At 38.1% G+C, this 10,408-nt stretch overlaps 1 long non-coding RNA gene across 1 annotated transcript; it reads left to right on the forward strand.

Moving 5' to 3' along the window:
• The first annotated feature begins 484 nt into the window (after positions 1-484).
• Positions 485-2,555, forward strand: LOC149502948 (uncharacterized). The gene is made up of 2 exons (XR_016323084.1): positions 485-987; positions 1,075-2,555. It is a non-coding gene; the product is annotated as an uncharacterized LOC149502948 (long non-coding RNA).
• Positions 2,556-10,408: the final 7,853 nt, after the last annotated feature.

Genomic DNA, 10,408 nt, shown 5'->3' on the forward strand with positions numbered 1-10,408 from the left:
TTCAAAAGAAACTAGGGTAAAATGTGTTAAAAAAAACGTAAGTGGAAACACTGCTTTGAAGTTTTCAAAATTCCAGGGCCGTAAAACAATCTAAAAAAAAAAAAAAGTTTTCAAAATGTCGTAACGATTTAATTTTTTAAATCGTTTTTTTTTGGTCTTGGTGTGAGTTATTTTACGTTGTAGTATTAATTTAGAGCAACTTTTAGCTTTATGAGAATATTAGACGATTAGACATTGAGAAACTCTGTTTTGAATTCTCTTTAGACATAACTTGGCTCCAATACTTTTTTCTTCGTTAGCGTTTTGTAAGCCTGTGTAACTATTTTCATTTCTTACAGAATGTTTATTATTAAAAATCAGCATGCCTCGAATATCGAAAATGAAATGCTATTTCAGATGCCTTGATAACGGTGAGTTTACACTATTTTCCCGGTATATTATTTGCTAACAGAATTATTATTCATAATATAATTAAATGAATTAGCACCAACTAATGGTCCTTCCTATTTCTGCTGCCTAGCTATCATATATGTTAAGTTTTGATCAAAACAGTCTGTATTAAGTCTCGTACTATCACACACACACCTCAGATAATAAAATTGTCTCGAGTGGGTGGAAGTATTTATGTTTTGCAACTCAGCGTATTGTATGCTTATTGTCAAGTGGGCCCGAACTAGTTTTTTGGAATGATCAATCAGTCATGCTTTCCTGTTTAAATAAAATACAGCACAATTGATCTCACATCCAAAGTTAGATGATGGCATTCACGTTTTGTTTCCTGGTGTTTGATAACTAAGTTACACCAAGTGGCCTGTGACCACGTTCATCCTTCTACCCAATATAAAATAATGTTTTTATTTTTGTAGACAAAGGTTTGATAATGACAAAATTTTATGGAAAAATTATAAGGAGCACTAAAATGTCTGAAACATGAAAAGATTGATGCACTATATTTGAACCAGAACGTGTTATGTAATATATTAATTTGTAAGTAAGATTACATTAACACTAAATTTTTCATGGTCGTATTTTTTCAATATTTGTTACATAAGATACTTTGTTTCTCCGTTTCAGAAGAGAAACTGATTCAGCAAGGAACGTGAACTCTCAAGGGATCTTAATTTTTTTTAAATATGTTTATAATTGATAAATTAATAATTGAAATAGTTCATAAGAACTAAATTGATGCCAATTTTGTTTTAAAATAGGTTGTTTAGTTCTTATAGTTATAGTATTACGTTTGAATAGTTGTAATTAGTAAGTTAGTAATATATGAAAATACTGATATAAATTTTTGTAAATAACCTTTTGTAAATTCTACGAGAAGATGATTTTAATTAATGATCAAAAGTCAACGGTCTTTAAAAGCATTATTTGCAATTATTTAGATTAACTGTGGAATATATTTGCTAAGTTGTGTTTTCTGTATGAGCAGATATAAATGAAAATGCCCAAACATGATTATGTTTCTTACATTTTCATTATGTGAAATCAATATGCTTGTGACTGAGTATATTAATAATTTATTAAAACTTAAGTGATAGACAGCAACCCCTATGGCACTGCTGAAGTTTATAAGCACTGGTGACCACTTATCATGGGCCGGGTTGCGTGCTCGTCTGCTGTTGAGTGCAATAAAAATTTTCGAAACCCTTTCTATTATTTAGATGTAATATTAGTGTACATTTAATTTGGATTAAAAGATAAATTTACATTTTATGTTTGCATGTGTATGTTTATAATTCATTTGCATGTAACGAACACCAGTTTCTTTTGTAACAAAATGTAAACTAATGGTTTGTAATGAATGTAATTAACTTTAAGATGATTTTCTTTCAATCTGCTGTTTGTTTCATCTAGTATTACCAAAGCTAAAGCATCAGAAACGTCAGAATAGAAATAATTTAGATAGGGAATAAAAGTATAACTAATGTAATCATGTCTAAGATTACTATAAGCGTCATTAAGTACAAACTATCAATATTTAAGAGTACTTTAAATCATCATTACATTTTTTAAACATTTTTTGTTTTTCAAATCATGTAATAAAACGTTTGTGCAGAACAAAATGTCACATGTTATGAACATGATTGTGGGTTAATCGTTTCTTAAATTTCTAAATGTTTATAAGAATGCTAAGAATAATTTAGTATTCACTTTAGTGTGTGTATTATCTCTACAATGCTAGTATAAATGACAATTATTGTATGACGAAGCATAGGTAGTGTTTATAGATGTAATATTTTCATACAAGGTCATGATCTGTCACGATCAACTTTAAGCAAGAACTGCTATAGTTAAGAAACAAATTTATTAAATTTAATTCAAATTGTCTACTATGTTTGTAATGGAAAGCTGACATGTTTATATTTCGCACAAATGACTTAAGTGACATTGAATGATTTGATTATCTAGACTTAATGTTAATTAAGTACTCTAGTAGGATTAATCTAGAGGAGTTATTGTTATTCGAAATTTTATACAATTGTACGTTCATACTATCTTTTAACAGTAAATTGTTTGTAATATAGGGAAATTAAATAGCTTACAGAGAATTACAGCTTTTTATTTAAAAAAACTGTTTTCTCTCTGTATGAAAAGGTCTTATCGATTAGAATGCTGAACACAATCAAACGTTCTTTAATATTTCATAAGTACTACCGGGAATTTCAGCGATTCTAAACGATAAGATTTTTTCATAAAGAGAGTTAATTATAAAAAATATTAAAATTACTAAAAAAGCCACCTGGTGGGGGGTAGGGAGACTAATAATCGACAGCAGCGACGCCTACTGTCCCGGGCTCTAACTAAAGCAAAAATAAAAATGAGAGTTGCGCATCTATCTCAAATATATTAAGTGTATAATCTATGCGTAGGTACAATAAGCATACAATAAGTATCACATTCGCCAAAAGCATAGATTATACACTTAATTTAATCGAGCCAAAAGCGTTTCTTATCATGTCATATTTTTTTTAAGGGATTTTATGACCTGGTTTTTGAGACCTTTAAGTCATGTCTTATTTTAATTTATATATTCTTATTTTTATGAAGAATGATGGTAATATGGAGTGAAATGAAATGAGATGAAATAAAGATGATTAATTTGAGACATTAATCAACTGGGATGAAATTAAATGAAATGAGATTAGATGATATGGTATGAAATGTAATCTCAGTAAAATAGTGGTCATTTTTTTGTTTTGTTTGTTTCAATTATTCCATTTGTTTCATTTTCCCACATTTGTGCACTTTCACAGATACTAAGCAGTTAATAAACCACCGCTATTACACATTTAAACCTGAAGAAACATTAAATAGACAAAATAAAACAAATCGCACAACTTGACACCTCGCGTTCCCGCCAAAAAGTTCTTACGGTAGGTACAGAATACAGTAATAGTAGTAGTTTTATTTTTCCAACTGGAAAGGCAAGTGTATCGTACCATACAGCCAAGTTTTTGAAGTGAAACTTCTTTAACGACGTAGGGAGGAAAAAACGTATGTAACGTTTTTCGGCTACGCGCCATCTTAATTTCTTTCGTTACGCGACATGTTTATTTTATTTCTATTTAGTTTGTTATCAACAGATGGCACTGCACAACAATTCCTGAATCGCGGTGACGAGATGTTACACAGTTGATAGACGTTCTCGTCGTAAAATTCTTGTTAAAACATACTTAATTAGCGTCGGGATACCGTGACCATGCGGCGGCTCTCCCGGGTTGCGGTTGCTCCGTTGTACTGCGGAGTGGTTGACCCTTGCGATTATTTTTATATTTTAAAATTTGTATAAGTTTCAGTTCTGCCGTGTGTGACTTGCACACACACATATTTTTTATATATATATCTGTTTTTATGAAAAATGATTTTATGAAGTGAAATGAAGTTGATTAATTTGAAACATGGCATGAAATTAAATGAAATGAGTGAGATGAGATGATATGGGATGAAATATAATCTCAGTAAAATGGTCATTTACTGAAACTTTTTCAATGGACTTTTTGGAAGATCCCGAGAAGTTACGTTCAGCGGCTTTATTTCATTTTCCCACATTTGTGCACTTTTAAGCTGCTTTCAGACTACGCTATACTATGGTGCCATATAGTGTAGCAGCCTATACTTGGCCAATAATTTAAAGTACAGTACAGTGTGAATGTGTCCATAACAATTGCGTGCGATATTGTTGTGCTATGATTTTTTTAATTTATTGTTTAGATGGGTGGACGAGCTGACAGCCCACAGGTGTTAAGTGGTTACAGGAGCCGATAGACATCTACAACGTAAATGCGCCACCCTGTTTTTTTTTTTTTTTTTCGGGCCGATGGCCGAACCTCCTACGAGGTTCCCGCGCCTAGGGGGCGCGCGGGGTATGTGAGACTCAACGATCTGCAGGTGTTGAGAGCAGACCGCGGGCCCAAGGAATTTAGGGCCCACCCACTAAACGACTCCCCTACACTCTTACACCCGGCGTCCGATCTCCGTCTGGGGTCAGAGTAGGAGGGTTCCCGCGGTCAACACTACAACCAGACACGCGGCGCCACCCCGAGGACGCCCGACCGACGGGTCGTCGAGGCGATAGTCGACGACCAACGACGTCAGTCTCCGCGGTACGGCGGCCCTACCAGGCCGCCCGGGCGATGCCGCTGGTGTTCCGGGATACCCCGCTGGGCCAGAACCAGCCTGCCGGGTCAGAACGCGATACACCGCCGACCGGGTTGCTCTTCCACAGTATGTTCGGCGACGACAGCGACGACGAAAATGCGGACCGCTTCGCAGTCCGCAGCCGCCGACGCGTCGTCCCGTCCTCCTGGTGCCAGCGCGCTAGAGTGACGGTAGCGTGCGGCGCAGTCTCAACCCCCTTAGGTCGCCCCGGGACCATCACCGGGAGGAGACTGCCTCCTCATAAGGGTCGGAGCTGGACAAACGCCCTCCTCCGACCCCTGGCTCGACGGCGGCGGCACGGCGCCGAGAGGGAGGAAGAGTTGTTCCTCTCCCGTTCCGCCGCCTCCTTCTGCGAGATGGTGGACTCGCAGAAGTCGAGCATCGCCTGCAAGGACTCATCGCTGCCGAGCATCGCAGCCACGACGGTCGGAAGCGACAAGTCCGGTCCTATTTTTGCAACGAGGACGCGGCGCTGCTCCGCGAAAGCGGGGCAGTACGCGAGCGTGTGCTCCGCCGTGTCCTCGTTGCAGCCACTGCAATGGTGGCACTTCGGCGTCGGCTCCCTCCGGGCGACGAGGTGCAGGTAGCGACCGAAACAGCCTTGTCCCGTGAGCACCTGCGTCGCTCGAAAGGTGAGACGTCCTCGGTCGCGATTCACCCAGTCCGAGAGGACCGGGCGGATCGCCTCGACGGTCCGACGCCCGTAGGCGGGGTCCGCCAGGCGGCGAGACCACGCCTCGAGCACGGCACGCCGAGATTGAAGCTTCCGCGCTCGAACTTCCGCCGCGCCGGGACGCGGCTCCCCCCTGGAGCGGAGATCACATCGCCACGCGTAATCCGCAGCGAGCGCCTCCGCTTCCAGGTCCCAGGGAGGCGTCCCGGCGAGCACGCACGCCGCCTCGAACGAGACGGTGCGGTACCCACGAACCGCCCTGACCGCAATCGCGCGCTGCGGACGTCGCAACGCTGCGACGTTGTCACGGGTCAGGGCGTGGCACCATATGGGAGCCCCGTACAGTGCCATTGACCGCACTACCCCCGTGTAGAGGCGGCGCACCACCATGTCGGGACCCCCGACGTTCGGCAACAGCCGACTCAGCGAGCCGGCGGCTGCCATCAGTCGGTGAGTAAATGCGCCACCCACCTTGAGATATAAGTTCTAAGGTCTCAAGTATACTTACAACAGCTGCCCTACCCTTCAAACCGAAACGCATTAATGCAGCAGAAATAGGCAGGATGGTGGTACCTACCCGTGCGGACTCCCAAGAGGTCCTACCACCAGTGATTACGCAAATTATAATTTTGCGGGCTTAATTTTTATTACACGATGTTATTGCTTCACCGTCGAAGTCAATCGTGAACAATGGTTGAGCACGTATTTCATTAGAAAAATTGGTACCCGCCTGAGATTCGAACACCGGTGCGTTGCTTAACACGTATGCGCCAAACGGCTTATCTTTTAGGCCAAGAAAGTCTCATATTCAGAATTTAATTCAAGCCCTAGATAACACACTTAATATTTGGAATTCAAGCGCATGCCTTAAAACAAAGATTAAATGTTGTGTATTACCTACACAAGCGAAGTAAAATGATATCGAAACAGACTTTTTGGCGGGAACGCGGGGACAGAAGTTTTGTGAATTGTTTTATTTTGTCTATTTAGTGTTTCTCCAGGTTTAAATGTGTAATAACGGAAGTTTATTAACTGTTTAATATTTGTGAAAGTGCACAAATGTGGGAAAATCAAACAAAGCCGCTGGACGCAACTTCTTGGGATCCTCCAAAAAGTCAATTGAAAAAGATTTAGTAAATGACCACCATTTTACTGAGATTATATTCCATCCCATATCATCTCATCTCATTTCATTTAATTTCATCCCAGTTGATCAATATCTCAAATTAATCATCTTCATTTCATTTCACTCCATATTATAATTTTTTATAAAAATAAGTTTTTTTTTTTTTTTTCTTTTTTAGCTTGCACTGTTTGTGCATTTAGCCACATACAAGGGTAAAGGTAGGGAAACAGGAGAAAAAGGAAAAAACGGATAATTAAAAAGAATGGATCAGGTAGGTATTTATATACATAATTACAATTTGATATTATGTTTCAGGATAAAATTTGAAATACATAAATAAATATCATAGTTCATAGTACACAGCAAAGTATTAATAGAAGTCGGGAGTGGAATACCAAGGGATGTTAATAAATCAATAAATGAGGAACAGTCATTTAAGGAGCACGCAAAAAAAATATGATTTAAATTGCCAACATCAGCGCCGCAATCACACATATTGTTATTGACTATACCCAATCTAGTCAAATGAGATGGAGTGCAAGCATGACCCAGTCTCATCCGGATTATGATAGTAGTCGTGATCTTACTAAATCTAAAATTGTAAAACAAAGGCTTGGTAGGAATGACAGATTGTATTTGGGCATAATTCTTTCCTTTATATTGACTAGAAATAGCCCATGTTTGTCCCCAAGATTCGCGCAGGTCTGAATTCGGAAGACACAAAAGATCATTTATGAAGATTTTGTATGGATAAATATCTCCACAATCCACAGCATCATTGGCAAGTTTATCAGCAAATTCATTGCCAGAAATACCCACGTGACTAGGAATCCAGGCAAAAATTACATCGAAACCTTTTAAATTACATTCCCACAGTAATTTTCTACAATCTACAATAACAGGGTAATTGGCGCAAGATTTGAAAGGAAATTTCTGGAGTGCCTGAAGCGCACTTTTGGAATCAGAAAAAATAACAGATTTATGTAATTTCATCAAATTAACATATTCTATAGCTTTAAATAATCCGTAGCATTCCCCAGTAAAAACAGAGCTTTCTGGTGGAAGTTTAATTTTTTGGACAATTTTTGATTGTTGATGATAAACTCCAACACCAACGAGACCAGAGGAAGAATTTTTAGATGCATCGCTATAAATGTAATGTCGATCTGACCACTCTCTATCTAAGATGATATTAAAATCGATATTGGCAGAAAAAATGGATCGAGATATATCTAAGGTAAAATGAATTTTAGGAACAAGAGTTAATGCTTCATATTCAGCAGAAAAAATAGAGAGACGATGAGACATGTGAGTGGGGGCAAGCAAAGAGGAAAATTTACGAAAACTCACGACTAAACAAGGTAGAGACTTGTGCCTCCAGTAGGGGGAAGATGAAACTAAATGTGATAAAGTAGATAATTTGGTGTGAAGGGGATGCTTGGTAAATTGTAGAGCACGGAACAGAAACTTGTCACAAAGATATTGACGACGGAGTCGCAGAGGAGGGTCAACACACTCAACTTGTAAAGCATTGATAGGACTAGATTTCATTGCACCGGTTATTAAACGGAGAGCTTTTGATTGTATGCCATCAAGCTTATTTAGTCCGACTGCATTACATGGTTCAAGAAAGTAAGTACCATAATCTAAAATACTTCGTATGAGAGCGTTGTATAGGAGCTTTAGATTATATGGATGTCCACCCCACCAGACTCCAGTTAAACATCTCATAATATTCAAAACTCGTTCGCATCTAGCTATAACGTAATAACAATGTGATAAACCTGATAATTTGGCGTCTAGAATAACTCCTAAAAATTTTATTTCATTTTGAGATGGAATAAGTTCATTATCAAAATATACGGAAACAGGAGGAGGAAGCCGCATTCTAGAAAATAACACAATGCAACTTTTTGAAACAGAAAGATTAAGAGCGTTGGAGTCAAGCCAAAATTTAAGTTTGGACAGTGCTCGACTTAAAAAGTCACTTAATTCTAAAACAGATCGCCCTGAAACGTATAAAACTAGATCATCTGCATATTGTAATATAGACACGTTATTAGAATCACCATTAGGTATTTGAATTGCTTTATCTAGGTCATGTGTGTAAATGTTATACAAAGTAGGGCTAATAACACATCCCTGGGGTAAGCCCTTCCATAAAGTTCTAGATTTATGGTTTGAATCGCCCGTATCCATAGTTATTACTCTACCAGACAAGTAATTAATAATAAAATTAGTAATCAAAAAGGGAACATTGAGCTTAAGGAGTTTTAGCTTTAATATGTGAAGATCGACGTTATCGTAAGCAGCATGTATATCTAAAAATGCTGCAAGTGTTGATTCATTATTACTAAAGGATAATCTAATATCAGTTGTAAATATTCCAAGATTATCCATAGTGCTCCGACCTTTCCTAAAGCCGTATTGGTTCGGAGCAAGAATATCATTAGATTCAAGAAACCATTCTAACCGATTTTTTATTAGATGTTCTGTTAATTTTGCCAGAACAGATGCGAGGGCTATTGGTCTATACGAGTTCGCATCAGAAGGAGGCTTATTCGGTTTTAAAATAGAGATTACTTCTTGTAATTTCCACGAAGTGGGGATATTGCCAGAAATCATAATGGAATTTATCAAACTTAAAAAGTAAAGAAGGCTAGAATCACTTAAGTGAGAGAAAAACGAATAGGGTATACCATCAGTGCCAGGGGCAGAATCTTTAACGTATGCTAAAACTCCTTTCAGCTCTGAAAGGCTAAAAGGAGAATCAAGACTAGTTAAGCTGTTGGTATTAATTACTGGGGAAAGAGTATGAGAGATAAAGAAATTCGATACTAGCGGAGGGGCAATATTATCTAAGAAGTTGTCTGCTATATCATTAGGAAGAAAAGTTGCACCAGGTTCCTTAAAAGCTGATCGAAACCGGCGAATATTTTGCCAAACTACAGAGGGTGATACGTCAGGAGATAGAGACGCACAAAAGGTCTTCCACCCTTCCCATTTCTTTACTTTAAGAAGCTTTTTTGTTTCAGTCATTACACGAGATAATAAATCAAAGTTTTCAGAAGTAGAATTTTCTTTATAAATTTTTTCTGTTAGCTTTCTTTTTTTAATAGCTAATGAACACTCATTATCCCACCAAGGCGGAGATGGTATCATTTTATTATGATTGTGTTTTTTTACTGGGAACACCTTTTCTGCGGCTTGTATCAAAGACAAAGCAAATGCTTCTGCGCAAACTTCATGGTTGTTTTTCGTGATTATCGGGAGGTTAGGAATAACCTTTTCAACTTCTTCTTTAAACGAAAACCAATTAGCATTTTCAAGTTTAAATTTCATTCTCGGGGAGCGACATTTAGTACGGGACGATGTTGCTATAGGAAAATTTATCACTATTGGAAAATGATCGCTACCATAACTAGAAGATAAAGTATTCCAGGAAACGATAGAAGCTAGATTAGGGGTACAGATTGAAAGATCAGGGGCACTGATTTCTTCATGGGGTTGTGTGCGACGAGTTGCCTTACCAGTATTTAAAATACACCATTTATACTTATCGACCATATCCAACAGTCGAGAGCCATAATGATTACTAATGGAGCTGCCCCATGCTACATGTTGAGCATTGAAATCTCCCATGATTAAGATCGGATTGGGAAATATAGAAAAAATTGATTCTATTTCATTATACACACTAGAAGTGGGGTGTGGAATATATAGGGAAACGTAACATATGTTGTTAATGGTAATGGCAATAATAGAAAAATCAGAACTATGATTTGGAATAGTAAACTGAGAAAAACTAATATTATTTTTAATGAGAAGTGCTACACCTCCATATCCATCTGACCTATCTTCACGAATACAAGAGTATTTGGGAATTCTAAAATTAAAACCTGGACGTAGCCAAGTTTCTTGTAAAGAAATTAAAAAAGGTTGAT

Source organism: Bombyx mandarina, chromosome 05 (genome assembly GCF_030267445.1).
Source record: "Bombyx mandarina strain Sakado chromosome 05, ASM3026744v2".
Classification (NCBI taxonomy): Eukaryota; Metazoa; Arthropoda; class Insecta; order Lepidoptera; family Bombycidae; genus Bombyx; species Bombyx mandarina.